Source organism: Euleptes europaea, chromosome 9, assembly GCF_029931775.1.
Source record: "Euleptes europaea isolate rEulEur1 chromosome 9, rEulEur1.hap1, whole genome shotgun sequence".
Taxonomy (NCBI): domain Eukaryota; kingdom Metazoa; phylum Chordata; class Lepidosauria; order Squamata; family Sphaerodactylidae; genus Euleptes; species Euleptes europaea.
Window position 1 is genome coordinate 79,466,549 of NC_079320.1, and position 25,746 is coordinate 79,492,294.

The following is a 25,746-nucleotide window of genomic DNA, read 5'->3' on the forward strand; positions in this document are numbered from 1 at the left end:
CAAAATGTGCCCGTAGGCTCAAAAAGGTCGGGGCGGTCAATTAACTTGCGGGGAAGTTTCACTATGCGCTGCTGCCCAGCGGCACGAGTGGCCAGGCGCGAGCACAGGCAAGCCCCAACAACTCTACCAGTAGCTCAGAAGCTGATCGGCTCAGATCTTTCAGCATCGATGATGATCTGTCACATCTGAGTCAATTGCCTCCTTGCTCACTGCTACCAGTTCGTGAGAGGAAGAAGTGGGTGAGCCAATTTTATTGTTGGCACCGCAGAACTGAGCGGTCCTTGCAGCGTTGGCTTGTAGGGCTCAGGGGCTGCTCAGCTTGGCTTGTTCCGGGGCCATTTTAACTTCCCAGTGCACAGTCATGAATTGTAGAATCACTCTGTGATTCAGTTTTCAGCCTTTAAATATAGAAGGTTGAGTTGTTGGCTTCAGTCTGAGGTATACCTTGAACTAACTGGGATGCAAATATGGGCAGGGTCAGGCTCCAAAAGGTCTGACTCGTATGATGAGTGATCAGACGGGGCTGCTGCTGCTGCTCTCTGCCTCACTTGTATAGCATTCCTAGAATGCAGAAACCAAGGAAGAGATATTGGACAATATAGATGCAGGCTGGCATCAAAGGTTGAGTTGTAGGATTTTAGGGATTTTTGTGTCTTTCCCCTCCTACATGGTTTCTGTATTCCTGGAGTTGTGTGAGATGGAGCCATAGGTGGGGGAAGTAGCAACCACACCCCTTTATTGATCTAAGACTTGACCCTATAATGCTCAGATGGTGCATGAGAAAGATAACCAAAGTTCCTAATCCTAAAAGGTTCCCTTCCTGATAGCTGTACACTCAGTGTTGCTTTCTGTCTCCATTGAATGACTTCCTGAGCATTTCATGGTACATCTGATAATCCAGAAGGTTTTATTTGTACTGGCTATAGGCCATGACTGTATAGGGAGACTGTAGCTAAGAAATCAGAAGGAGATTGAGACTGGGAAGGGCAGCCATGAAGGAGCTAGAAAAGATTCTTAAGTGTAAGGATGTGTCACTGGCCACTAAGATTAAGTTAATTCATGTCATCGTATTCCCTTTTACTGTGTGTGGGTGTGAAAGCTGGACAATGAAGAAAGCTGATAGGAAGAAAGTAGATTCCTTTGAAATGTGGTGTTGGAGGAGAGTGTTACGGATACCGTGGGCTGCCAAAAAAATCCAAATCAGTGGGTTATAGATCAAATCAAGCCTGAACTGACCCTAGAAGCTAAAATGACTAAACTGAGGCTATCGTATTTTGGTCACGTCATGAGACGACGAGAGTCACTGGAAAAGACAGTCATGCTAGGAAAAGTTGAGGGCAGCAGGAAAAGAGGAAGACCCAACAAGATATGGATTGACTCCATAAAGAAAGTCATGGCCTCAATTTGCAAGATCTGAGCAAGGCTGTCAAATATAGGACATTTTGGAGGATATTGATTCATAGGGTCACTGTGAGTTGGAAGTGACTTGACGGCACTTACCACACACATAGGCCATGATATAAAGAAAAGCTTCAAACCATTCTTTCTTTTCTGCAATTAATTATGCAATTAATTTGGGAAGCTCATTGCCACAAGATGCAGAGCTGGTCACATCTTTTACCTAAGGCTTTAAAGGAGAAGGCAAACCCATGAACAAGGAGTCTATCAATGGGTATTGGCAGTGACAGCTAAAAATATTTATTAGTTGCTTCATTTATTTACTGGATCCAAGGGATAAGGTTCTCAAAACCAGTGTGCAAAAGGAATTATCAGTAACACCACAATAAAAAACAACACACTAGTACTAGAACTTAAGCAATAAAATTAAAAATAGGTACAATTTTTAAAGCTTCAAAAAAGCAACAGATTTAAAACAAATCCCTTCATAAGCACAAGATAATTACAAAAATATAAGTAAGTCAGAAATTAATACAATTTATGAACAAAACCATAGAAACTAAATCTAAAACCAGGACCAGCCAGTAATACAACGGAAGTAAATATTAAATGCCCAAGAAGACAAGAATATTTTTCTTATGCCAAAAACTAAATAATGAAAACTCCTGGCATGTATTGGAGGAAGGAAGTCCAATGAGGTGCTTCCAGAAAAGGGCCCTGCTTGCAACCTTTATTATTTCAGTACGCGGAGGCACACAGAGCAGAACTTCAGAAGTTTCTCTTCATATTCAGGCAAGTTATTATAAGAAAAGGTGGCCCTTAAGATACTACACTCCAGTCAGTTTAGCTCTTTAAAGGTTAGCCCAGTCACTTTGAATTATGCTTGGAATGAACCGACAGTCTGTATAGATCCTTCAAGACTGGCAAGTCATAGTCTTCAGTTCCAAATTCTGAACAATCTTCAAGGTAGCCTCTTATGGAGCTCATTGAAATAATCAAGTCTGGATATGATCAGAGTTTTAATAACTGAGTCCCCATCTTGCTTTTCTAAGAAAAACACAGCTGCTGGTCAGTGACTGTATTAATAAATTATTATTATGATTATCATCATCATCATCATCATCATCATCATTATCTGATTGGAGCAATCAAACTTGGCTGCAAGCATTTAAGTGTCTTACGTTAAAAGCAAACATCCATCTACATCTCTGGATCTAAAAGTATCCTGAAGCAGAGAACCTCTCTATTCAGGTGGAGTTCAGGCCTGCTGCATCACACTCTGGCTAGGGCCATTGCTGGGAAGGTCACAAAAACCCTTGGTTATTTAATGTATTTATTTCTCACAAAACAGATTTCTAGCAATTACTAGTACAGAGGAATAGGAATGATCATAGTGAAAAAGAGCGAGCAACATCAACTCAAAACAATGGCACCCCTTCTAGGGATGCTCAAACCTGGATGTAGGGATGCCATCCTCCAGGTCGGACCTGGAGATCCCTTGGAATTACAGCTCATCTCCAGACTACAGGGATGTTCCCTTGGAGAAAATGACTGCTTCGGAGGGTGGCCTCTAGGGCATTGTACCCCACTGAGGTCCCTGTCCTTTCCAAGAACCACCCCCAAATCTCCAGAAGTTTCCCAACCTGGATCTGGCAATCCTACCCCTGCCCATCCCCTGCCAGTGGCCAGAGGGGACCTCTGCAACCCTGCCTGGATGGTCCAAGGTAGCCTGGTCTTGTCAGATCTTGGACTCTAAGCAGAGTCAGTCCTGGGTAGCACTTGGCTGGGAGACCAGTAAGGAAGTCCAGGATGGGCTACCCAGAGGCAGGCAAATCACTTCTCAACATCCCTTGCCTTGAAAACTCTATGGGGTCGCCAGACTTTGTAAAGAGTACTGAAAATGTATCTGAAGTGTTTTCAGCACTGCCAAATGCTATGCAAAGTATTAAGTATCATGAGTATTTTTGGTTGGGACCAACGCTCTTGTGGGTGGCACTCCTGGAGAGATTTCTAAATATCCTTCTTTCAGTATCATCTCTGTGCATCCTTGAAAAGCACCACGCTCCTCGGTCAGGCGGCCCTGTGGAGCAGCATCCTACCGGAAGGAAAGATCTCCATTTCCTTTTGTGTATGTGCAGGAGCGTTCAAACAAGGTGTGTGAGTTTTGTATCCAGGTCTTTATTATTTTGATTATTAGTAGTCCTTAAGAAACTACACTCCTAGGCAAGTATGGTGTTGCTCAGGAGAAAGGGACTTAAGCTGTTAGTCTCAGGGGACCGTTTTATAATAAAAGCAGGTGGGGACCTGTAAAAAAACTTTCAGGAACAGCCATCCCATTACCCCCATCTTTGATTCCTCCCGTCCCCCCATTCCTCTCTTTCTTTCTCTCTCTCTCAGTCTCACTTTCTCCACTTTATCTCTCATTTTCTCTGTCCCCACCCCATCACTGTTTCTCTTGTTCTCTCTCCCCACAACACTCCTTGTGACTCATCCTCTCTCACGCTCTCCCCAAATGCCTGTCAATGTTTCTCTCATTCTCCCTCCCCCTAACAACCACTGTCACTGATTGTCGCTCTCTTTAGCTCGCCTTTTCTCCTCCCCCAGTTCCTACTGCCACACTGTGGGGTATTCTTCATGGAGATTTGCTGCTGTTTCGACGCTGATTTGCGTCGGAGTCAAATTTTGGTTATTCACTGGAGATCCGTATTTCCCCCCACTGAGCAAAATAAGCCGCATTAAAAGAGAGGCAATCCAAACCATTTTTGAGACGATCTTTCCTGTGGACGCGTGTTTTGTTGCTCGGATGCTCATGAAAAAATGTTTGCTTCGCTCCCCGGGACGTCTCCTTTCTCCTCCCCCAAGAACGGTGATTGGCTGGGGGAGTTTCGCGCTCAGACAAGAATACCACCCCTTTTGCTGCCTGCCTGCCTAGAATCCTGGCACTTCTCTCCCTCCGTCCCTGCACGCCTTCCCCGCCCCTCGCCCAGGATGGGCCTTGGTGCTGGGCCCACACCTCCAAGCCCAGGGGGACGTCGGACAGACGGCTCCAGGGGGAGACCGGCGGGGCCACGCCATGTGTTCCTTGCGTGCTGGGGGTGGTGGTGGTGGCAGCTCAGTCTAGGGGAGCTGGACCCATGGGGGGGATGTTCAAGGGAAGGGGCTGTTGGCCCCTCTGCCCCAGAGGGGAGGCCCAGATAAAACAAGATACATGGACTAAAATGGTCTTACCGACAAAGGTTTACAGTCCGAGTCTTAAGTCACTTAAAAATAAAAATAATAAAATAAATAACACCCGAGTTACATCTGCCATTTGGACTAAGAGACTACTCTGTGGCAACGAATTGTCATTGCAGCCATACAAAATTTTGCTACCTGAGAAGTGATTGAGGGATTATCTCCTTGTAGGAGCTTTTCTATCGTTTCTCTTTCCCTGACGGTCCCATTCTCAGTATGAGGGGCTCAATAAACTTAGAACGGGTTATAGTGTAATAGTTACCGTTCAGGAGAACATGTTCAGTGGTTTCTAAATCCCCAGATTTGCAGGGGCATAGTCTCTCTGCCCTGGGTATCTTCTTGAATTTCCCCTCTAACATAGCAGAGGGTAAGGCTGCGCACCTTGGGGGGGAGGGATTTAAACTCCCAATGTATTTTTTTTAAGTTTTCAGATTTTTCTGCAAAACTGGGGGATCCACCAAGTTTGCAGAATTATCTGTTTTCTGTCAGTGTTGCCCCAATGTATGGATTGTAGGTATCCACCAATCAGGACACACTTGACTGTTAGATATATGATAACCTGTAATCCCTTAGTCTAGTTTACATCAGGTCTGAATTAGTGTCACTTAAAAAAAACAACCTTGAAAATGCTTTTCAATCTGGATTTAAAATTTCTGAGACTATAAAAATCCTTTCTACCATAAATGTGTGCAGCAACACATCTTAATTAATCAACGTGGTTTTAATATTGTGCTACATAAATTCACCTCCACCCCCCCACCCCCCTTATGTGCAAAGCTGAGATAAGTTCACCTAGCACTGGGAGATCGGAGCAGAGCTTGTCTTGTGTTAGCATAACCGTGTTGACTTATATCAGTCCTTTTGGCTGGTTTAAAATTGATCCCCTAAGAAAAGTTAAATATCACCTATGTTTGTACATTGCTCGACAGCTATTAAGATAATTCTTTTATAAATACAGATGGTGCCCTTATCAAAATTACATGGCAGTAAATAGATGCCAGGAGAAGCAATATGACACTCGATTAGCTAATAAAATGGAACGCAAAGGAAACCGAGAGGCTAAGTTGCTTTGACAGTTCTCGTGCTGTCTTATTTATTGCTTATGTAAACGTTTCTAAAGTGCCATCATCACAGTTTCAGTATAACTGGGTTTTGTACTTTAATTTTTTGAAAATTACCTGCTCATTAGATCTGAGATGTAAAATCCTCATTACCGATAAAGCCTTCACTCTGACAGCAATTGATTTTTCATTCTTCTGCCTCTTTTTTTTAAAGAGCCGTACATTGATAAACGAAATAGCATGCCAAGAAGTGTTGAAGACAAAAGGGATGGAATGTGCCAATTAATATGTTATGTGAACATTATTGATTTGAGCAAATAATTACCACGAATTTGCCAAGTAAACTGTTCGTTCATTCTCGAGGCTGTTTCCCCGCCTGGAAAAGAGTGGCTCACACAAGCGAGAAGGAAATTATGCAAGTGGATGTTTATATTATATACTGGAAAACATCTAATCCCGGTAACTGGCATAGGTTGGCGGATCTCTTGTCGACAGCAATCAAAAATGAGATGGGATGAAAATGTAGCTGGTGGTTAATAGTAGAGCTCTTCCCAGTTGTAGGCTGTGGTGCGCTGCAAGAGATCCATTTTAGCATTTTATTGGTGCGTATCAAAGATTCACTTGCAATCCTTAAAGTGGAGCACTGTAGAAATATTGCAAGTTCTAAACGTTATAGCCAAAGTACTCCAGGATTGTAAGATTTGTAAAGTGGCTGAAAGGAACCCTGCACATCTTTTATGAACTCAGTAAGCTTCTATGGCTTACTGAGGCGATGGAGGCTTCTAGTTAAAGTCTTATTTATGACAAAGCCATGGTAGGCAACGTTACCGCCTTTAAATTTAAATTTGTTAAATTTAACTGCATCATGTTCTTTTAAATTTAAGCATAAACTCCCACTTCCTGTCCCCACTGAGCCATATTGTTGATTTGGTGCTTGGTATAATGCATGCCTCTTGTGCATAGTTTAGTCATCTTACTTGAACTTGAACAAAATGGCTTCATCCCTTGCCAGGAAGTCAACATGGGAGTTTTACCTGAGGTTCGTTGCTCGCTGGATCCCACACTTTCCTGTTGGGAATCTCTGCACCAGCAGTCCCCAAGCTCAAGTCCCCACCCCTTTAAATGCTGCTTTGTAATTGGCTTACTTTGTAGAGATTACTATGAGAGAAACCACCCCCCAAACCCAATTGCTGCATGAAAAAGCATTTTAAGAACAAAAAACAAAAAATGGAGCAACCTGAAAGGAAGGGGGGGGGGGAAGGAATCCAAGCCTCAGTTTTAAAAAGCCTTTCTTCTGCTCAGAAAGAGCTCCAAGGAAGTAGGAAGTATTTGAATCCCCGCCTCTTTACACGCTGCTTTATAATTGGCTGCGAGAGAAACCAAGCTTGGTGTCCCGCACTTTCCCTTATGCATGGGGATTTCCCCCCGGGCTGAGCTCAGGGGAGAGGGAGGGGAGGGGTTTGGGGAGGGGAGGGACTTTAATGCCATAGAGTCCAATCACCAAAGCAGCCATTTTCTCCAGGTGAACTGCTCTCTCGGCTGGAGATCGGTTGTAATAGCGGGGGATCTCCAGCTAGTACCTGGAGGTTGGCAACCCTATTGATTGGTGCCAGGAGAGGTGTTGGCAGGTGCCATGGCTTCCACAGATACCATGTTGGGGACCCCTGGTGACATACTGCAGAATAACGTGGTAGAATTCTGAGGTGGTAGGATGTGTTGTAGCGATTCCAGCCACAGCTGCGGAGGTCACATTTTTTGTGTTCCCCCATGTAAGAATTACCTGCAAAGAAAAGTTTAGCACATCAGGGGGAAGGGTTCTTTCTGTGCCTTCTGTTTTCTTTGCTAGATTTCCAGTTACGAGGAATTACTAATGGAGGGGAACTGTGAACTGCCTCCCCAGGGAGTCGTGCCTGATCCCCTCACTTTTAGTCTCCAGGAGGCAGTTGAAGACAGTTTTATTTAGGACTGCATTTGACTAATTTAGTTTTTATGTATTGGCAGTCCTTATTGAGATTTTAAATTGTGGTGTTTGATGTGTGTTTTTTTAATAATCACGGTTTTATTTACGTTGCAAGCTGCTTTTGAGTTCAGCCAGGTAGAAAAAAAGGTAAAGGTCCCCTGTGTAAGCACCGGGTCATTCCTGACCCATGGGGTGACATCACATCCCAACGTTTCCTAGGCAGACTTTGTTTACCGGGGGGGGGGGGTTTGCCAGTGCCTTCCCCAGTCATCTTCCCTTTACCCCCGCAAGCTGGGTACTCATTTTACTGACCTCAGGAGGATGGAAGGCTGAGTCAACCTTGAGCCTCCTTACCTTGGGATCGAACTCAGGTTGTGAGCAGAGCTTGGACTGCAGTACTGCAGCTTACCACTCTGCGCCACGGGGCTCCTACCAGGTAGAAAGGCAGCTAATACATGTTTTAAACAAACCAACAAATTAATAAACAGTGTAGTTCCTCCCCTGCGGTTTGAAGTGGTATCGCTAGGGTTGCCAGGTGCCCACTGGTGGCGGGCAAACCCCCGGCAATTTCCCTCTCTCAGTGGGCAGACGTGCACGCGTGCGTGCATACCACGTGTGTCACTTACAGTTTAGAACTGGAAGTTCCTCCTCGCGAGGGGCCTTTTACCTCTTACTTTGAGTGGTAAAGGGCCGCTTCACCACTCAAACGGAGAGGTAAAGGCCCTTTGTGATGCAACACTTCCGGTTCTAAACCGGAAGTGACGTGCGTGCGACGGCATGCATGCACGCGCACACACGCACTTAACAAGAAGAGCCTCCCGACGGAGGAGGTAAGGTACCTGGCAACCCTAGGTATCGCCCATCCTGTCACTTTCACACCCTGCTGTTGCATTCTGCCGCAGGCCTAGGCCAGTCCGAAGATTTAGCCCCAGTTAATTGTACATTAGCAGTGGGTTCTGAGCAGGCTTTTCCCAGCAAAGGGTGATTTTGGTCAGCAACGAAGTTTAATCCCCGTTTACGCCCGGTCATGTTACCTGCTGAATGTGAACTGTAGCTAACGGAGCAGTTCCGTCTATTCATTAGCAGTCTGGTTGAAAAGGGTCTACTTGTTACGATGATTAAACCCAAGACTCTACACCAATTTACAACTTCACATGGCTTAACATTAAAAATGTTGATCTTTAAAAGAAGAAGAAGAAAAACTCTAGAAATGCACCCTTCAAGACCACCTTCTACAGTGTCATCTGAATGCATGTGACTTTAGCTGTATGAATCCTTTTTAATGCTAGGGGGAGTTGTATGGCTAAAACCTGGCACACTGACTTCAAGATAATTTTCCCTTACCTTTTATATTTTAAGCCCTCTTATTGATTTTGCCCATATTCTCTTTTGCTTTTTAATGAAAATGCAGACTAATGTAATGCTTTTGTCTTCGAGGGGCTCATGGGAGCGTGCATTTTTGGAGTCATCTTTCTCTCTTTCTTGCTTATCACATTGTTAAACAGCCGTGTGCCAGCAGAGCCCTTACAATAGTTAATATGGTAATAATTAAGACTGACGAGCCCATACCTTTCCATTGTTTCGCTGACTATAAATGCACCCCAATCAATATGGTACAATTGTTCCTAAAGTGACAGGTTATTTTGGACGGTTGTTCACTTTGCTCTTGCTTTACCTGCCTTCCTTCCTAAAATAGTAATAATGCCGTGTTTTGACTTTGCAAAATATTTTTTCAGACCTAACATTCAAGGGAGAGCAACAGTTCAGAGTTTTTGGATCCAGGCCTTTGTCTGCAGCTGTAGTTGTGATCAAGCCTGCAAATTCTAAGGGTGACCGAAGTGATATTTTGCAGCATAGGGTGAGGTTATGTTGTTCTGAACCTGTTAACAAAAAGAACATAGCCTAGATGGAACTCCAGGCACATGGATAGAAGGGTGGAAGAAGAATCTTGCCCAGCGTTTATTTGCCAAACCGCACAGTTCCAAAATAGCCCTTCCTAAGCCTGCTTTGTGCTACCGTGGGTCAGAAGCATGTTCATCTCTCCTAAGGCTGTTTCCTGAAAACAAATGAATGAGATGTATGTTGAAGGGTTGTGCTGAAGCAGTGGATAATTGCACTTATTTTTGAGTGTTGAGCTGCAGTATGTAGGGTTGCCAGCTGCCTCTTTGCCACCGGTGGGAGGTTTTTGGTGCGGAGCCTGAGGAGGGTGGCGTTTGGGGGGGAGGGTCTTCAAAGCCATAGAGTCCAATTGCCAAAGCGGCCATTTTCTCCAGGGGAACTGATCTCTGTCGGCTGGAGATCAGTTGTAACAGCAGGAGATCTCCAGCTAGTACCTGGAGGTTGGCAACCCTAGCGGTAGTGTAGTGGCTGGCGGTGTGAGGGTTGGGCCAAAATTGCAAACAACCCAAGCGGTTCCTTAGTGCTGCAGCTGTGTTTTCAGGGGTGCCGACTAAGCGCCAGGGGATCTGTCTTGGACATTTGTTGGAAGGGCGGATGCGAAATCTCCTGCATTAGGTAAAACAACATTCAAGGTATGTGGGCTCTCAACTCTGTGAAAGAACTGCTCAGGTGCCCCTACTAGGTTGTATAATATAGCTGGCAAAATGGTTAGGCCTGGCTCAGAGTATGTGAGCCAAGAACTGGGAGTTTTCAGGAGTGCCAACTAAGTGGTTCCAATCTGGGCCTTTCCTTGAGCTCCCAGGCAAGCCGCTTGTTATTTATTTTAGATATTTACACCTTGCTTTTCTTCACAGTGGGGACTCGAAGCAGCTGACAGCACTGTTCTCCTCTAGAAGAGGAGGAGAAGAAGAAGAGTTGGTTTTTATATACCAACTTTCTCTATCACTTAAGGCAGAATTAAACCGGCTTACAATCACCTTCCCTTCCTTTCCCCACAACAGACACCCTGTGAGATAGGTGGGACTGAGAGAGTGTGACTAGCCCAAGGTCACCTAGCTGACTTCATGTGTAGGAGTGGGGTAACAAATCCAGTTCACCAGATTAACGTCAGCCGCTCATGTGGAGCAGTGGGGAATCAAACCCGGTTCTCCAGATCAGACTCCACTGCTCCAAACCACAGCTCTTAACCACTACACCATGCTGGCTCCCTATTCAATTTCATCGTCATGACAATGACTCTGTTTTAGGGTTGTCAACCTCCAGGTGGTGGCTGGAGATCTCTTGGGATTACAACTGATCTCCAGGCAACAGAGATCAGTTCACCTGGAGAAAATGGCCACTTTGGAAGGTGGCCTCTATGGCATTATGCTCCAGTGAAGTCCCTCCCCTCCCCCAAACCCCGCTCTCCTTAGGCTCCATCCCCAAAATATCCAGGTATTTCCCAACCTGGAACTATCAACCCTACTTTGTGTGGTAGGTTAGGCTGAGATGGAGGAACCTGGCCCACGTCACCCAGTGAGGTTCCATGACAGAGCCGGGGCGGGGGTAGGGTCAACCCTGAGTTTCCCAGATCCTATTCTGACACTATGACATCGAGCTGTCTCTCAGATCCTTCCCCCTCCCATCTGAATGTGAGTAATCACCTTGACTTATCCTACAGGGCTGTTCCAAGTATTAAAAGGTAAAGGTAAAGGTCCCCTGTGCAAGCACCGTATCATTCCTGACCCATGGGGTGACGTCACATCCCGACATTTACTAGGCAGACTTTGTTTATGGGGTGGTTTGCCAGTGCCTTCCCCAGTGATCTTCCCTTTACCCCCAGCAAGCTGGGTACTCATTTGACCGACCTCGGAAGGATGGAAGACTGAGCCAACCTTGAGCCGGCTACCTGAAACCAACTTCCTTTGGGATCGAACTTAGGTCGTGAGCAGAGCTTTTGACTGCAGTACTGCAGCTTACCACTCTGTGCCACAGGGCTCTTCTAAGTATTACCAAGACAATTATTGAAATAGTGTCAAATGTTACATTGACATTTATTCTTTAGCTGAGGTGTGATTTGAACTGTGGTCTTTCTCGTAGTTTGCGATTACTCCACATTGGCTATGCTGGCAACCAATTAAGGGGCTTTTTAAAGACAGGCAGCTTAAAAATGGTAAACTCTAATCTAACATGCTCTTGTTGTTGTTAACGTTATTTGATATGCTTCTGCAAAGGTGTCTATTTTTCAATTTACCTTCGTAAAATGTTGGGGAGAGAGAGCAGATGCATCTGTAGAAAGGACAGTTATGTTAATGTGACAGCAATCACAGGTTCAGCTATTGAAAATAGACCATTACTCTCCCCTGCAGAATTAACATCATAACCTTATGTCAGTAGCTCACTATTACCCTAATATCTGATTTTGGATTCTGTCCAGTCCTATTAGATATCCCCATGTTGATTGCTCTGTTACTGGTGAATGTTAATTGCCTTCAAATCTCTTTGGAGTTCAAATGCTTGGGAATCAAAAAACAACAACCCACAAACCACCGCCTGGTGAAGCTGCCGCTTTCATTAGCCAACAAACAATAAATCTATTTAGAGGAGATTTGAGTGAAGTGTCATGAGATGGAAACAGGGCAATCTTGCATTTCTTTGAGTGTCTTGCAGTCAGATTAGGAGGATCCTTGCCCATCCTGGCTGCTAAAATAATGTTCCATGTACAGACCTCATCACCAGGCCTTTACTATCTTTTATAAATCGATCAATAACTCAGGGCACCTTCACTCGGCCACTCAAAGAGGCGGTTATCCGTCCACTGCGTAATAAACCATCCCTACAAAAAAATGATGTGGTGTTGAGAGCCATTGTGGTGTAGTGATTAAGAGCGGTGGACTCTAATCTTGTGAACTGCGTTGGATCCCCCACTCCTCCACATGAAGCCAGCTGGGTGACCTTGGGCTAGTCACAGTTCTCTCAGAACTCTTCTCAGCCCCGCCTACCTCACAAGGTGTTTGCTGTGAGGAGGGGAAGGGAAGGTGATTGTAAGCCGTTTTGAGACTTAAAGCTAGAGAAAAGCAAGCTATAACAGCCAAGTCTTCTTCTCCCAATTACCACCCAATTTCTAATCTGTAGCGGATCAGCTCCATTTTTTCTTGGATAACTCATCTGCTCTAGATCCTTTCAGTCTAGCTTCAGGCCAGGTTACTCGACAGAGACGGTTCTGCTAGCTTTGGTTGATGATCTCCGTTTGAGCATAGACAAAGGCCATGCCTCTTGGTTGCTCTTAGTGGATCTATTTGCATCTTTGATAACAGTAGATCATACCATCTCATTGAGGCGCTGGGAGGCAGAAGTAGTTATGAGAGGATGCACGTTGGAACTGGTTCAAATCATTCTTCATAGATTGGACACATGGGTGGTGTGGCGATCACCCTCAAAAGTCCTGCCTCTCCTTTGGTGGGGCTGTGAACCAATTCTTGCGATTTTGGCTTCATGCTAATCCACCTAGTGGCCCATGGAACATCACTAGATGGGAGGGGGTGAGCCATCCTCAGCTTAAATGGAAGAATTTTTATTTTTTGGACAGGGATTTCATGGTTCTGGATAAGAGCGTCAGCTGAGCCAGGCATTTATTTGGCTTTTTGTTAGGGCTTGGGGTCGGCTTAGGCAAGAAAGTTTGTTCGAGTGGGACAAATAAGCATCTTGTTAAGGGCCTTGTTAAGTTATGTGCATACGTTTTGCGGAAAGCAGCCCTGTGTGGTAAAAGAGCAGCCTCGAACCTGCTCAGGTAACCTATCTGGAGAAAAGAGAATCAAAATCTCCCTTCAGGGTTTATTTATTTTACTTGAGGCTCAGCTACAAAGTCGTTACTCTCAATAGAGATGAGAGCCAGTTTTGCTTTATATATTGAAGCCATCCACACAAAGCATTGACCCTATTAAATACTTTATTTTTTGTTAAATAAATCTTTGTTGTTCACCTCCATCTGGGTCTTGTCTGCCTAGTCATATATCAACGGTAAAATGATTTCAGTTTAGCTCACAACTAATTACAGCCTTGCTTTCATGGGTTTCCAAATAAGAGACCTTTAGGAGCATACTGCTTCCACGCTACCAGTTCTTTAATCAAAGCTTGTACCCCCTTTTTATTTGATTTTGGGCAGCTGGGGTTTAAAGAATCTACAGGAGAGGCCTGAGTGGAGATCATACAGGTCATGTGGCCATCTGGATCCATGCCACTGTAACATCAAGACTAGACTACTGCAATGCACTGTATGTTGGTCTCCCCTCAACATCAATCAGAAACTCCATCTGGTCCAGAATGCCACAGCTCGGCTGTTATCAGGAGTTAGATGGAGCAGGCATGTTACTCCCATTCTACTGTCACTCCACTGGCTGCCCATCAGTTACCAAGCTTAAGATATTGGCCATCACTTACAAAGCCCTTCATGGCCTTGGACCCTCATAGCTGCGAGACTGCTTCTCCCTCTATGCTCCTCCGTGACAGCTTCACTCCTCTGAGCAGGGCCTTCTGCATGTGCCATCCTGCAAATGGGCAAAATGAACAACTGCCTGCACATGCGCCTTCTCTGTTGTGGCCCCCACCTGATGGAACGGCCTGCCTGAGGAGGTCAGGAAGGCTCCCGCTCTCCTGGCTTTCCGCAAACTATGCAAAACTGAATTATTCAAGAGGGATTTTCTACACAGGCAATAAGGTTGCACTGTACAAAACGATTCACAGTTACTTGGATAAATGATATGGGACTGTGGTCTGTACTACTGTGTATAGCTTGCTGTAAGTACGATCCTGCTATGTAATTTTACATCATTCAATATGTCATGTGAATACTTATGCTTTGCTTCAATTCTGTTTTTTGATTTCATTGTTTATTGAATGTCTCATCTTGTTAATTGTATTGATCTGCTTGGCATGCAGAAGGTCCTAGTTTCAATCCCCGGCATCTCCAGTTAAAGGGAGAAAGATCTCAGCCTGAGACCCTGGAGAGCCGCTGCCCGTCTGAGTAGACAATACTGACTTTGATGGACCGAGGGTCTGAGTCTGTATAAGGCAGCTTCATGTGTTCATTGACTCACTCTGTGTAATCCGCCTTGAGTCCCAGTGAGAAAGACCGACGATAAATAATGTAAAATAACAACAACAACAATAATTTACTTTCATCATTTATGTGTGTGATGCCAGTAGTTTTTATATATATACTGGACTGGTTGAATAAAAAAATATTTTTATTTCAAATTCTTAACCCAAATGTTCAGTGTGGTTTACAGTGTATTAGGCAGGATGCTAACAATTCATCTTTCTGTCTTGTCAAGGATCCCGTTCATCCAATGTGGCTTTTATCCACAGCTGTTCCATGATCCTCAGCTTAGCTTTTTTGATAATTAAAATGGACCATTCTTCCCTCTTTCATTAGCAGAAAAGCTTGTAGGATCAAACTTACTAACTTGTCCCTTTCCATACTATCTCCCAGACTAGTCTGTTATTGAACACCCTGTCCATATCCTATACATCTTTCCCCAATAGGCCATCTAGTTTGGTTAGGCTGGATTTTCCAAGTTGCCAAATGCTTCCTACTAATCTTTTATTTGTACTTTTGGGGCAATGATGTGTATAGCAAGTACATTATGAAGACATCTTAATCAAGACCATTCTGTTCCCTTTTCACATGTCTATTCACATTTATGAGCCAGCAGAACTGCCTTTGCATGTTACATTTTAGAAACTGTCTTACATTTCCTCTTTCATTTTAGAATTCATGATAATACAAATCAGATGAAACCATCAAATAAAGCAGAGGATGAATAAAAGATGGTTTTATGTTTGTTTGGTTTTATGGTGGTTATGTCTGTCCCCCGTCTCCCCCGCACCCCAGTTATATCTCTGTTAAATATATTCATGATTTATTACAATGAGATAAATATGAATTTATAGCCTAATCCGACAAAGTTTCCACTTTACATTCATACCAGTTGGAGTTTTATATCTGGGGGGAGCTTTTGTAACCAAGATTTGCAGTGGGGTGGGCAGAGTGGGGGGGACTGACTTTGTGCTCCATTATAGCACAACTAAGTGATGCAGATCAGTTTACAGCAAATATGCTCGGTGAGGCATAGATTTCAGTTCTCTGATGTAACAGACTGCTTACAAACATTCTAATAGCTCCAGCTGATTTTTGTTCATTTTAGATTAAAGGTTTGAATCTTGGCTCTTGGCATGTGGCCTTAGGCAACCAGGTCTTAAAACTTCAGCTCCCAGACTGATAATTTTTGACCTGCATCTCCAAGCTCTTGAAAAGATTACTGAGTTAAATGCAAAGAACATTTGAGCATGGGTTCTGTCGTGTTAGCTTTATAACGAAATAGTGAAATGTGAGGTGATGATAAAAGTTCTGTCTGCTGGATTTGACCTATGAATCCTTATCCCTACATCGGTCAAGAGATTAGCACACTTGAGCAAACTGGTTCTGCAATCCTACATACTCTTACAAGGAAATAAGTCAGGTTTACTTGACTCTTCACACATTACAGAGTACATATTTTGGATCTGGGTCCCCACCCTGTGTCAGATAATCACATGTGAGGCGTGGGTTCTCAGCAATTCCTGTGTGGGTGGTAAACAACTAAGATCAGAGCTGTGGTGCACATGGAGAAGGGGTTTCAGATTTCCCTCTTGTACCATTTTCCCAATCTAAAACAGACCCAGAGTCCTATGTTCCCTGGAATCCGCATGGGTTTCCTCAATAGGCCCAGTAATGTGAGTTTCATATTGAGGATTGGACTGAAAAGCCTGTTCTCTGAAATCTTAGCTCAAAATGCGTATGGCCCTTGAACTGCAATTTATGTGCAACGTTTCAGAAGTAATAACACAGACCCATTTTACAATATCTATGCCAGCACACTTCTGCTACTCCAACGGTTGCTGCCACCCTAATCTAAGTATGTGTCAGACTCCCATTCATGTGGTTCTTTCTGATGGCACACTTTTGCACGTCACATGGCAGTGGCAAATCACCTAACTAGAGATTAAAATTTTCCAAAAATTTTGAAGACATAGAGCGACAAAAAGGTATTTTCTGGGGTATTTTAGCTGGGGGACAGACATTCTGGGAAAAACTGAAATACATGTAGTACTTCCTGTCTTATCAAACCTGAACTTATTTTACTGCTTTAACAGTCAATATAAAATGTATAAGTTAGCATAAGAAAACGTACTGTTTAGCATACCGGTATTTACTGAATTTAGAAGTATAAATACCTTACAGTGCAATCCTGTGCAGAGTTACTCCAGTCTAAATACATTGAAATGAATGGGTTTAGACTGGAGTAACTCTCCTTAGGATGGCACTGTAAGTTTTCTACAAGTAAAATTGCAACTATATATAATATTTGAGAGAGATAATTGCAAACAGTTGAACCTGGTGGAACTTTAGCATATGTATTTTAGTTTCACTGAGGGGGGAATTAAAATGGAAAATAAATTATGTAATAAAAGAAAGTGTGTTATTGGACAGAAACTGCCTCATGTATTCATATATAGGCTAGCATTTTTGGCTATCCAGTTAAACTTTATAACAATGCAAACAGAGTGTACCATACACATTATATCATATTAATTGTGAACCAAACGGATCACATTTAAACAATGAGCATATCTTTGAAAATATATTGTATATTTCTACTGCATACACAGGAATTATCTTTATCTAGTACTTTATCTAGTACTGAAGATTGTCTTACATAAAAATGTTCATGCTACACTTTGAGAAAGTAGTACTTTGTCTTAAAAAGCACTCCACTCATCTAAACAGAGAAAATATTCATAGGAGTTTTGTTAAGAGATCCCTCAAACTTCCAATGTTTCAATTGAAATTTTTTGTTTGAAGCTGTTGGGGGGGGGAATCAGAAAAAGCCCCCCCTTTCCCACCTTGGCCCTTCACATCTCTACTCCTAGGAGGCCAGGAAAGTCTTCATGTAAAGTTGAGTTGACTTGGGTCAACTGTGAAGGGGGTCACAGTCTCAAACTCATTAATAGGGTTGCCAGCTCTGGGTTGGGAAATACCTGGAGATTTTTGGGGTGGAGCCTGAGGTGGGCAGGGTTTGGGGAGAGGAGGGACTTAAACGGGGTATAATGCCATAGAGTCCACCTTCCAAAGCGGCCATTTTCTCCAGGTGAACTGGTCTCTGTTGCCTGGAGATCAGTTGTAATCTCAGGAGATCTCCAGCTACCACCTGGAGGTTGGCAACCCTACTCATTAACAATTGTCAGCAGATGATACAGTCTGTCCTATGCCAATGAAGAATGGCCTCTTCTACATTATGCATTTATATGAGAGAAGTTACGGGAAGGGAAAAAACCCCAATGTTTTCTGGAATTATTTATAAACTGTACCATGTAGTCCTGTGTAGAGAGCCAGAGTGGGTAGTGGTTAATAGCGATGGGACTCTAATCTGGAGACCCAGGTTCGATTCCCCACTCCTCCACATTGAGCCTGCTTGGTGACCTTGGGCCAGTCACAGTTCTCTCAGAAGTCTCTCAGCCCGTGCAGAGGCAGGCAATGGTGAACCAACTCTGAATGTCTCTTGCCTTGAAAACCCTACAGGGTCCCCATAAGTCCACTGTGACTTGATGGCAGACCCAGGTGCACACGCACAATGCAAAGATCTTTGATCGGGTTCTGTTGTCCGGACTTCTTAGCGATATTTTGGCTTAGGAATTCCAAGTTTGTAGATTCCTTTAACAGTAAGAAGGTGAAATATGGGTGTGAAGGATAAACTAACTGCAGTTGTTAGCAATGTTTAAAGGCTACTGTAAATCAGTAGAAGGGGGAAAGAAGAGATTCACCTACCATAACGATAATTTATTTGACACTGGCATTTAATATATACCCTGCTTACGGATTATGTATTTTTCTTATACTCGAAATCTTGGGAAGGCTGAAATGAGAAGCGTTACTTTTAACGTGGGTCTGGTGTGCTTCGGATAGAAGAGTTGTGGATGCTCACGAATGACAACCAAGCTTCAGGAGGGCCTGCTGGTGATGATCTTGTGGGGGGCATTTTGGGACAACCACAAACTACTTTGGGGCCGTGTGAGAAAGAAAACGGGGGTATAAATAAAAACAAGAAAAATAAAAAGATAACGGCTATCACGTTGTTCACTACTATATTTTCCCCTATGCAAAGTTGTGTTAAGATTGCTCTCCAGATTTGAGAAATATTTGTGCAGCCATAGCTTCCCAAAGTTTTGTCTTGCAACTGCCAAAGTATAATATGGATTAGAAAATTGGAGGTGGCTTACCTCCCTTTCTAGCTAGCATGTTTTCTAGGGAGCTGCCGGGTGAGTGACAGTATGATTGCTGCCTGTCAAATGTGATGAGCCAAAAAAAAAAAAATCTAGCTGTTATTCTCTCCTGTATATTCCCCAAAGATTTTTTAAATCCCACAGGTCACTTTTGGGATTTATTTTAGGAAGGAAGCACTTCAGCAGGGGTTTATAGGCAGGCCCCTGACAGGCCACAAGTAAAGCTGTAAGGATTTCAGATACACAGAAATGCGGGGAGTTCTGTGATGGGCATTTTTGAACTTCTTATGACATGGATTTGCAGCTTTCTCGAAGCTTTCCTTTTGGCTGTCAGCGATATCACGTGCCTGCCAATAATAGGCCTGATGCTCTATCCCTTTCTTGTGTGGAAGTCACCCTTTCGGTCGAGTTGTGTCTGAGAAAAGGGAGAAGGCATTAGACATCGGATTGTCAGTAGATACGGGCACAACTGGAGGTTTTCTCACTGGAGGGAGATTTAAGCCCCCAAGTCTAGGGGACACCTGGCTCCAGGATCGGAGCCCTTGCTGGATCTTCGCAATAATATTTGTCTGTGATGGTAGCATCTTTTTATGCTGACAAAGGCCCTATGATAGGTAGTCGTGTTATATTCCCGCACCAGTAAAAATGTGATTCTAAAGCCAAGGAATTTTTGAGAACGGGAACAGCAGAGTATAGCTCTAGCCGGCCCTCAGCAGGTTTGTATCTATATATACCCCCCATAAACTGCATTAAGTTTGTAGAGATTAGCCCGTACTGAAAGAAAAGGGCAGGCTAATGGTTTCACTCATATGCAATTTTAAGGGGCATAAAATAGGCTTAAAATGTTTGAGGGCTTCCACTGGGCATAATACTCCTTTCCTCCAAAAGGCTATCTCTGCCCTCTGGCCAGGCTCTCAGTTGCAGACATAAATAAATTGTGAATATAGCAAGATTCATTATTTGCTGTGAGTTTGTAGCCGATCTTGTTCCTAACACGATGGGTAGCCGTGTTAGTCTGTCTGTAGCAGTAGATAACAGCAAGAGTCCAGTAGCACCTTAAAGACTAACACAATTTCTGCCAGAAATGTTTGTTAGTCTTTAAGGTGCTACTGGACTCTTGCTCTTTTCTACTTATTCATAGCAGTTTTGCTTCCCTTCCCCACACCACCATTCATTTTGCTGCTTGATACCCCAATGTAAAGGTCTCCCCCTGCCCTCCCGCCCTGCTGAAATGGTGCTGAACAGTATGCTCCCATTATTGCTGCTTCTGGTTGTCAGGGAGCTCTGCACAGATGTGGGTCCCAAGCTCCCGACGACTCTCTTGGCTTCCCCTCTGTCACATTTCTTGCGGCCTGTAATGTCGGTAAGGTCACGGTGGCAGTTCAGAGCTCCAAAATGAAAGTCTTTAGCAAATGTGCCCTGGAAACGCTTGGCGAGGTGGAAACTTCCCTTTGCATCTGGAAACCCAATCCACGCACCATGCTTCCATTGCAACAGCTGAGTCGAAGAAGATGGAAAGTGGAAAAGGTATTGGATCATGAGGCTCTAGTGTGGTGTGTGAGTGAAATGTCACATTCCAGAAAGTCCTGGAATTAATAGTCTCGGTGTCGCATTGCACACTATGGTCTCCAGTCACCCGATGCACCGTCCTGTGTCGTCGTCTCTCTCTCTCCCCCCCCCCCACTCTGCACCAACTGGGTCTAAAATAAGAAAGCCAAATGCTTTATTTAGGAGCGTTGTGCTATCGGTGGCCAAAATGCATGTAATCTTGGGGGTGCATATATGATTTGATCAGGTTGGTTTCATGCTAACTACCCATTTCTGAATGGTGCAAGGCAAACATTTATCCGGGGAGCAGTCTGTTAACCATTCATGAGAAATATACAAAGCATGCTGCTCTTCTGTCACTGGGGCTACTTAATATATAATCTGATTCCTGTGTTGAACTTCTCTGTTTTTCTGTTTCCTATATCAATGGGTTTTTTCTTTTTGTTTTGTTTTTGCTTTGTCTGTCTGTCTCTCAAAAAAGTGCTTTAATAGGAAGGGATGTCTGGCTATATTCTTGGAAATCAAGAACAAAAAATAATCCCCCCTCCCCATCTGAACATTGCAGAAAATCATTATAAGGTGGTTTACACAATTGTGTAATGCTCAGCAGAGCAATGGGCGAGAGCGCAACTTGATGAGAAAATGATCGGCTCTCCTGTGGTTCTTTAAAAGCTTAAAAACAAGACATTGGGGATCTCTCAACTGTGGTACTAATGGAGGTGGTCTTTTACCCCTTCACTCCCATGGTATTTTAGTGATGCAAATTGCATTCTTGAACCTGTATGTTTTCCCTTGCGATAATGATAGTTGTTGGGGGGGGGACAAATTGCTTTGGGAAACCACCACAAAAAAAAGACACACACACACACCCCGGTGCTATAGACCGAGGCTGGCTGGGCTGCTTGGAAGGAATTGTGTCAGATCTTTGATGGGCCTGAGGGCCAAAATGCATGTTACGTTTGACACATGTCAGGACGCAGGTGCCTGATCCGACTCATACTCAAAGTGGATACATGATAGAGGTCTATAAAATCATGCATGGTGTGGAAAGAGTGGACAGGGAGAAGCTTTTCTCCCTCTCTCATAATACTAGGATGCGGGGTCATCTGCTGAATCTGGAGGATGAGAGATTCAAAACAGATAAAAGGAAGTATTTCTTCACACAATGCATAGTTCAATTGTGGAACTCCCTGCCCCAGGATGTGGTGGTGGCCGCTAACTTGGAAGGCTTTAAGAGGGGAGTAGACATGTTCCTGGAGGATAGGGCTATCCATGGCTACTAGTCAAAATAAATACTAGTCATGATGCATACCTATTCTCCCCAGGAGCAAAAGAGCATTCCTATTATATTGGGTGCCTTGGAGCACAGGCAGGATGGGGCTGCTGCAGTTGTCTTGTTTGTGGGCTTCCTAGAGACACCTGGTTGGCCACTGTGTGAACAGACTGCTAGACTTGATGGGCCTTGGTCTGATCCAGCATGGCTTTTCTTATGTTGGAATGGAGATTAACCTTTAAACACATCTTTGTTGCGTTGAGAGGCTACAAACACTGTGAGAGAGAAGGAAGGGCTTCACCCCTCCTTCCCTTGATGTTTTTGCCAGTGGAAATGGCCGTGGGGGAGCTGTTTGCCCATTCCACTGGCTCCACATGTCCATTCCCAGGGCATGTGGAGCCAAAGGAAGGGGCAAGGAGCCCCCCAATGGCTGATTTCCACTGGCAAAAACAGCACGGGAGGGAAGTATGAAGGCTCTCCCTACTCACAGCGTTTACAGCCGTGCGGGGAGACAAAGACATTTTAAAAATTTAGGCGCTGCTCTAATGTTTAACGATGAGTCTGGTCAGGCACTGACTCGATCAAATTTAACGTGAGTTTTGGCCCTGAGAAACAGATCTCAAGGAGCAATTTTACTTTATTGACTATAATCAGCTGTTTCTTATTGCCAAGTACTAGCTTCAAAGAGAACCCCTTTCAATTAATGCTTTGTTTCCTAAAATCTGAGAGAGGCTTAAAGCTAGGAATTAACAAATTATATTTATTTTATGCAAAGCAGGTTTAAATACCTGCATTATTATTGGTCAATGTGGGCTAGATTTTTATAACCAATAGTAGAAGTGTCAGGGGAATTTTTCAAGTAAACTTATTTACTGACTAAAGTTTCTCCATTTTTTCCCCTTTTGGAGTCTACTTATGGATACTTTGTGAAGGTCTGTGTTTTTTTTTTTTAAATAACATTAGAAAAAAAGAATTTAACAAAGGAAGGATTGCCATATTCTCTCCCCCCCCCCCAAAAAAACCCTGAGTATGAAAGGGCATATAGGGCCACTTGAGTTACTCCCATATTTGAGCATGGAAACTTAGAGACAAGGCTGGAACAGATGTCATTCTGTGTTACTGGGGCACTTCGCATTCTGACATCCTGTGCCTTAATGTCTGAAAGTTGTCACCAGCCATGTTGCAGAGAAGCCCCCTTTTTTGGTTTTTGATGCAGCCACAAGAATATCTACTTGTTACAAGGATGAATAAATCAGATTTAAAGTCAGTGGCAAACAGACTTTTAGAAGCATCTGCAAACATGCTCTTAATGTATTGGTGGCCACTATTCTTGACACATTTATAAGATTTGGTTCTCCACAAAGAATTTTAGGGTCTGGCTTCTTAGTTTGGGAGTAAGTAGACCTTTTGAAGGTAATAAACTGTCTGATGATTCTGGTAAATTAAGTTTGTCATTAGCTATTAACTGTATCACCACCACCTCCACTATCATCATCATTATTACTATTATTATTGATATAATTAAACATTAGTTTATTTGGGTTCCCTTCTCCCATACACACTCTGCATAGACCTGTTGTGCAATGAGGCATTTCTCCATCAGGCCACTATGTGGCAGTGTTGCTAGGACTGAGCTGCCCTCTATTATAGTTAGAGTTGCCAACCTCCAGGTGGGGCCTGGAGATCTCCCAGAATTACAGCTTATCACCATGCAATAGAGGTCAACTCCCCAGAAGAAAATAGCTGCTTTAAAGGGTAGACTTTTATGATTTTATACCCTGCTGAGGTCCCCTCCCTTCCCAGGCTTCACCCCCAAATCTCCAGAAATTTCCCATCCTGGAGGTGGCAACCCTATCCAACCCCCACCTGTCCCACTAGGATTGCCAGCTCCGGGTTGCGAAATACCTGGACATTTTGGAGGCAGAGCCTGAGGAGAGCGGGGTTTGGAGAGGGGAGGGACCTCAATGCCATAGAGTCCAATTGCCAAAGCGGCCATTTTCTCCAGGTGAACAGATCTCTATCAGCTGGAGATCAGCTGTAACAGCAGAAGATCCCCAGCCACCACCTGGAGGTTGGCAACCCTATCCACTAGGGTTATCAGTAGGGTTGCCAGCTCTGGGTTGGGAAATACTTGGAGGTTTTTGCGGCGGAGCCTGGGAAGGGTGGGGTTTGGGGAGGGGAGGGACTTCAATGCCATAGAGTCCAATTGTCAAAGTGGCCATTTTCTCCAGGGGAACTGATCTCTTTCGCCTGAAGATCAGTTGTAATAGTGGGAGATGTCCAGCTACCACCTGGAGGTTGGCAACCCTACCTCCCACCCTAATTATAGGGCTTTTCAAAATCTAGGAGAAAGGAAGTTTTGGACCTACCTTTTAGCAGGGAGCACAGCCCATGTTGGTTGCACTGTACCAAGAAGGGCCAGCTTAGATTCATTACTTGTTCACCTCCTTTGCCTCTTGTGAGCTCTGGAGAAGCCTGATCCTGAATTTAATTCCTTTGTTTAGTTCATAAGATAAAGCTTTTAACTGAGGAGTGGGGTTGGGAATTGCAGAGGGGAATAAAACTGTCATACCTACAGGCAGCCAGATGCAACTATGATGGGTTTTTTTTTGGGGGGGGGGCGGAATGATCCTACAAAAGAAGCATTTTCACAATGGGGTTTCCCAAGCATCATTGACAAGTCCTTTGAAAAGCCTCAATACACCATTTGCCTGATTGTAGAGAAGAGCACGAAATCCAGCAAATTAAAGGTCCATTTTGCATGAAGTGATGTGTTTGCAGAGAAAGATATCATATTCTTTAAAAAGAAGAGCACATTCTGAAATCTTCCCATGTGGATTCACTTGGCTTAGACAAATGAAGCTGTTCTTGAAGACTGTTGCATTGCTGAATGTAAGAAGCCTTATACAATTGGACAAGAGCTTGTCAAGCTGTATCTAGCAGAAGTGGCGAACTTTGTCGTTGGGGGAACAGTAAGTGAGAAAAACGAAGCTGATCTCACTTTCGAATAATACCATGATCCTTGGAGAATTTCATCCTCCCCAAGGAGCTGGTTGAAATTAGTGGGAATAAACGCTGAAGGGGCACCATTGATGATTTACATTCATTTTGAGTTGCAAACATTTGTGATGCCGGTTTTCCCCCATGGCACATATACCTGGTATATACATTATAAGTATCCTTTGGCCATGAAGACACTTCTCCCTTGTGTTGTCATTTGTCAATGTCTGCTCTAAGGTTATTAAATTTTTTACTCATATTCAAAGCAATTCCACGAACTCATCCTCACTGCTCTATTCTGCACCTGCTCCATTCAGTCCACATCAGTAGCAGACTGCTCATATTATTGGGAAAACCAATAATAAGCTGATGTCCTTGGGTTCCTAATGTTCTAGAGCTGTCCAACTTGCCAGATCTTCTCAAACCCTGCTGCTCCCTATAGGCAGAGATGAGGTGGATGGTGAACAGAGAGTGGACTTTTGCAGCGGTGCCCTACCTGAGGCTCACCTGGGGGCTACTTCACTGTCCTTTTGGCACGAGGTCAAAATGTTTCCTTTTATTCAGATTTTAATGTGGGGGTTCCATCTTTTCTAGCTCTTTTTTGTGTTCAGCTTGTAGCCTGAGATATTGATGGATATTGTTTTAGACTGGTGAATTTTATGCTGTTTTAATGCCCAGGCTTGTTTTTTATATATATCTTCTTTTCATATTGATAATTTTTACTGTATTGTTTTTACTGCCTCGAGGCAATCTCTGGATAGGAAGCATTCAAGTTTTATAATAAATAAATTAACATTGTAGCAACAAGCCACAGTCTGCACAGTCGTTCCTTTTTCGAAGTTCCTAGCAATCCCCACTTCTATGTATTTTGGCTTTCCTGCCAAGGATGTCTGTTCATTCGCTGCAGTCCTACAGAGATGAACAGGATCTTCTCAGTTGTGAAGAGGCAACCCAAGGCTCATTAAAAAGATCTGCAGATCAGGTCCCAGAGAGCTTGGCTTGAAGTGCGGAAGTGCGGCTTCTTCCACTGCAGCAAGTTGATCCAGAATCTATCGAGTTGTTTGAGTGGCTTT